At 22.9% G+C, this 6,347-nt stretch overlaps 1 protein-coding gene across 1 annotated transcript in view; it reads right to left on the bottom strand.

Moving 5' to 3' along the window:
• The window catches only part of LOC119686454 (serine-threonine kinase receptor-associated protein-like), a 269,963-nt gene that overhangs the window by 116,905 nt on the left and 146,711 nt on the right, over positions 1–6,347 (bottom strand). The gene's annotated exons all lie outside the window — the stretch shown is intronic.

Raw genomic sequence — 6,347 nt, 5'->3', positions numbered from 1 at the left:
CTTTTTATCTCCAATGTTACGAGGGAAGATTTTTGGTAATGTTATGTGAACGATGAAACGACGGTCGACTACTAAATTTTTTATGTTATTTTTTTTTCGCATTCTAAGATTTTTACTTTAGAATGTTAGATGATCGTCATTAAGCAAATTTTGTGCTACTGCATTCTCGACAATTACAACAATTTTATCGTATATTAACCAGTTTTTATCATCCGTTTGACTCATGTTACACTAAAAATAAAATGATCGTTCATCACGAAATTCTGGAATCTTTGAATTTTTAATATATTAGCTGATAGTATTGAAGTAAATTCGAGATCATGAAGTCAAGATCTTGCATACTCAACTTTTAGACAACAATTTTATTATATATGATCAATTTTTTATCGCCTGTTAGAGCAATGTAATATGGAAGCTGAAATGATCATCAATTATAAAACTTTTTATACTATTTTCATATGCTTTTTGAGTTTTTGAGTCCAGAATGTTTACTAATCGTCATAAATTGTCACTAATAAACAATCATTAATCTCTCACTCATTAATCGATCTCTCAATCATTAGCTTTATAGAAGTTCTTTCAAAGAACTTTCTAACACAAAAAACTCTTTCCCATGCAATAAATAACTTCTGTCATTAGAAACCACAAAATCTTAAAGTTACTTAAGTAACTTACTAAGTAAGCAGTGACATAGTATAAGTCTCAAAACTGATCTAAATATAAATTAAGATAGCAAATTGAAGACTTTAACATGAATTTAATCATTATTCTTTTCTTCATCTCACTAAAATATTCACCAGTAATCTAATAGGTTTGTATCGCTGTACATACGTATTCAACATTTTGTCACTTATTGTATTCCATAGACATGCGAACTGTAAAGTGCCGAATACTTTTTGCCCAACCAATTATATTATTTAATTATTTGAAAAATATGTATAAAGAATTAAATTTTTAACTTTATTAAGTTTAAGTTTTTTAATTAATACCAAGCTTAAGTCGTTTATTTAACACATAAAATTATAAAAAATATTTGTTTTAAATAAAAAATTACACATATTAATCTGGATATTTTAATTTTTGTAAATCATTATTTATACTACAAATATTTTGATCCATCTTCATTTATTCACTTTATTAATAATTAACTTTATTTATCTTATTTTATTAGCAATGTAACATTAAGGATAAAACTTCAAGTGGAAAGCACATTAACGATGTTTTTAGTAATAATGCCGTGGTCTGATTATCAGGTAAATTCATTCTCATTATCAGTCTTATTCTATATCTTTATGTTAATCACTTTTCACTCATTTATTATATAATAATTTATGAGTGGGCTAATTGGTCATTTAAATAAAAATAGAAAAAAAACTATAATTTATTATTCATATTTAAAACAAATTATTTTTAAGATGAAGATATTAAGATATTTTCCAATATTTCGACTATCTTCGTTAGTCATCTTCAGGAAAACTATTTATATTATTTTATATTATTCTTATTAACTGTGATATAATTAATAACTTTTATTCACTTTGTTTGATTTAATAAATTTTTTTAAAATTTTTTTAAAATTTTTTTAATTTCAGGCATTTATGAAGCATACTAAAGACTGACATTTTTAAGCTTTTGAAAGACAATATTTTCATATAATTTTAAATTTTATTTGCTAACATATTACTTATAAAAAAAAGGTTCGAAATTAACATTTTAACTTCATTTTTAAACATTGATTTTAAAAAAGAATAAAAATATAATAAATCTAAAATACGAAAGAAACTACGTTTCCAAGGATAATTCAAAAGGAAAACTCTCAACAGCAGCAGTTCCACAAAACTACTCTAACTATTTATACTAACAAGGGATGACATAAAGTTACTAAAACAGAGATCCTGCCAGCAAAAGAAAAATTGAAAAAAAAACATTTTAAGGAATAGAAATCCATACATACACACACACACACAAACGATATACATACGATTTCGTATGGCTTGAAATAGTCAACATTTTATTTAGGTTCATTGCACAATGAATTCGTAAGATTTAAATGTTCAGATATGTAAAAACCACCTTAAGAAATGTGACACCATAAAAAATCTCTAGGTAATATTTTATTTACTTATTAAACAATATTATATGTTTCTCATTGAAAAAAAAAAAATAATAAATAATAAATATATATGTAATAAAAAGAATTTATTAAAATTAATGTTACCAAAATATTCGTAAGAGACTAGAGAAAAAAAACATTGTAAAAACTTTACGAAATTTTGTTAAATGAATTTTTCAAGAATTTTGCATTAAGAAACGATAAAAAAATATAATTATTTATATATATATAAATAGTACATATAAGATTTTATGGACCCTTATAACTAATAAAATGAACCCATGAGCTCTCAGTGTGAGTAGTGAGTAAAAACTTAGCTCGACGTAAACGAAATTAAAGAACATAATTTCTGATAAATTATTTAAATTTAAATTTAATAAATTTAAATAAAATTTTAAAATTATTAAGTGTAAATATAAAGCTTAAGAAATTGCAGTGGCAATTCTCGAAATTTATCCATTGTAAAAATTATTTTTTGCTTATTTTTTAAAAGTTTTCTATATACAATTCAATTAGTGCGTAAGTCTCTACTTTGATATAGTAAAAGAAAGAAAAAACTAGTTAAAATATTTAAAATTATTTAAAATGTTACTACACCGAACTGTAAATAGTTGTAAAATAAATAAATAAACTTAAATTCAAATGAAAACATAAAAATATTATAAAAACGAATTTTTTATTTAATTAATAAATATTTTATTTGAAATTAGCAAAACAAACGCACACAGAATCTGTTGAGATTTTTTAAGCTAATTCTTTAGGTTTTAGTTTAAGCAAATACTTAAAGTAACGTTTTAGGCGCAATACTGGAATTAGTTTCAAAAAATTTCTACATGTTTTGCTGCTGCGTTTCGTTGAAAAGTTTATGATAAGCAATATTAAGATATTTATAACAAATATTAATAAATAATAATATTAAAGTTGTAAATGTAAATTTTACCTGCTAACAGCATTAAGAGTTTATACTTTCTTATTATAATTATAACAGATTTTAGTAATAAATCTATTATTATATATACATATATATATATATTAAATTTATATATGCATATAAATACATTTTTAGCTAAAGTGAAAACACAAATAGTATAAAAAAATCGCTAAGGAAAATTAGACGCTTCAATAAATAATGTTTAGCAGAACTTAATTCTTTTTATTAGCTATTGAAGTTAAGAGTTTTTATATTGATGTGTGAAATTATTGTGTACAAATTATAACAAAATAATAATAAAAAAAAATGCAGTTAAATTTATAAACATTTATTATACGGAAATATTTTCAAAATTTTAAATTTACCACAAGGAATCTATCTCTTCTGAACGTTGTATTGTGGTAAAATAAGCTGAATTCGATATGAGTCATTTTGATTTTTTTTGTTAGTAGTTTTCTAAATCGATCTGATAAAATAAAAATATCACTAAGATCACAAATACTACTGAGTCATTTTGATTTTTTTTGTACTTTTCTAAATCGATCTGATAAAATAAAAATATCACTGACTCACTCTTGTATATGAACTTAAGACTTTCAAAAACTTTAATAATTTTTAATATATTGTGTATATGAACACCACCTATATGTCATATTTATTATTTCTAATTATTGAAAGTATTGAAATTGATAAAATAAATGTATGAAATATCTATTATTTTACTGAAAAGTATTACGAATAGTATAAGGTATGTAATTCTACTTTGCATATGTTTACCATACTTACTTAACATATGTATAAAGTCCCTACTTAACAAACGAACCCAATGAAGCGATGTTGTATACCCCAATTTATCAATATTAGATACGAAGTTAATTATTCTTTATTAATTCAAATTAGGCTTTATAAAAATTTCTAACGATTTCTCTCTTATCACTAATCTGTTACTACATTTTGTTGAGAAAACTAGATTTATAAAAACACTCAGAATCCACATTTCATGGTTCCTATGTAAGTTTATGTGTACAGTGCAAAATTCACTAATATCATTATAATATGGTTCGAATTTTTTTTACTTATATTAAAAAGTTCCATATGATAATGGTTATCATGAGGAGTTCGAATAATAAATCCAATGCTGTAAGACTAACCGAGGATTCCAACAGCCACCACATCTTATGCTTCAATCATCAACATTATTATTATTCATCATTATTATAGAGAATAAATTACGGTTCATTATCATAGAATGAGATAACAAGATAAAAGTTTTCCGACATAGACAAAAGTCCTTTTAATTTTCAATGTTCTATATGGTCTGACTTTGCTAGGTCATACATTTGATATATTATTGATCGAATATGTCTTTGCACATGATCTTGATGACTTTAAAGATTTTTGAATTACGCCATATATTTTTCGTTTTTTAAACATGTATTCCATACATAGTGGAAGAAGGCTTAAATACCTTGTTTATTTGAGTCTCTAGTTTCAGTATTATCAATCATTTCAGTATATAAAACATTAGCAGCACTAGTGTGCTTATCGTTTACAACAACTAATTGATAGAGTACGAAAGAAAGAAAGAAGTTTAAACGATGGAAGTTAAAATAAAATTTTTTAATGTCCTAGAACGGTTAGTACAATAAAGAAGAGACAACAACAAAAATTTAGTTAATTTATTGAAATTTGGCTCGAAACAGCGTTTTATGCTCAGCCAAATTTTAATAAATTAACTAATGTTTGTTATTGTCTCTTCATTACTATTCGAACCCTTCTAAAATTTTTCAATTGAAACTACTAAAAATGCAATAAACGAAATTTAATTGCAAATTAAATTCTAAATAAATTCCAAACTTTAATTAATTTAATAAAATTCCTATTTGCTTAAATTATTAATATTAACTCATTCAATATTTATTTTTGCTTCAAATATTTTTTGTTTTCATAACAATTGAATAAATAATTAAATATAAATATTTGCCAGGAACTTAATTAGAAAAATACTTCAACTTGTTTTATTGAAATTCTGATAGGTTGAAAATCTTTAATATCTGTCACAAAATTCCAAGAGTCTTGACGAGTTCTTTAAGTATTCCCCAAAAAACCTTTGCTCAAACAATTTGTGTCCTTTTCAAGAGTAAAAAAAACAAAACCAAACGAAGTAATTTAATAAAAGGAATTCATAATAAATTTAATAATCTTAAAAAATATTGACATAAATTCTATGAAACTTAACTGAAAATAAAAATGTGTGTGTGATTGTAGATATCAAATAGCAAAAATAAAAATAAAAACAAAAAACAAAAACTTTTAACTTATAAAATATTCACAAGCAGATTAAATATAAAAAATCGAATAATATATGTAAATTATGAAAATTATGTGAAATGTTTTGTATGACAATCACATGATGAAGTAAAATTTAGTATTAAAAATTTAATTTAAATTTAGCAAAGAAATACGAAATATGAAACACAAAAATCATAAATTAAATTTTTGTTAATCAAAGCCACAAATTTTAACAGTAATATTCGTAAAAATTTTAATTTTTAAATAAATCCAAAAATCATAATATCATCAAAAATGTATTCAAATTCAGTTTTTAATTTTTAATAATATAATATAATATCATTTTTATATTTTAGTTATAAATTATTAATACGAGATGTTGTTATGTTATGCGCATTTTAATATCCTTTGTCATTTAGATATACAATATGAAAAATATTTAAAATATTTTAATGCTAAAGTAAAAGTAATTAAATGAGCTAAAATTTAAATAATAATAAGTTATTATATATATAAATATATATATATAATTAAAAATGTAAGTTGTAATGAAAAAATTAAGTAAATAAATGTGATAAGATTCTTTAATCATTGCATTTTATTTCAAGGAATCCTATGGTAAGGTGTTGCCATCATGAAAAATTTTTTGGACACTTTCAAAAACCATTCAGAGTATATGAAAGCTTAATTTAAAATTTGCAATATTAATTTAGTAATTAAAGAATTTAAATAAGTTTTAATAATAGGAAATATATTTAGAACATGAATACTAGCATAAGCTTTGACAAAAAAGATATGCGACACTACATTCCCGATCTCCTGACTATATAGACTGAAAGAATATATCATAATCAAAAAATGACTTATGTTAGAATATATACTTCCGCATAAATGGTAATGGATCGAGAAGGTGTGGACATGTTTATATTTTCCCAGTCTAGTGTGTCAATAACAGATGAATATAAATGTGAGATCCTCTTTTCTTTAGTAAAAGAATTTAATAACTTATAA

Source organism: Teleopsis dalmanni, chromosome 2 (assembly GCF_002237135.1).
Source record: "Teleopsis dalmanni isolate 2A chromosome 2, ASM223713v2, whole genome shotgun sequence".
Classification (NCBI taxonomy): domain Eukaryota; kingdom Metazoa; phylum Arthropoda; class Insecta; order Diptera; family Diopsidae; genus Teleopsis; species Teleopsis dalmanni.
Note: the sequence above shows the minus strand (reverse complement) of the source record. Positions and strands in the feature narration are given on the sequence as shown.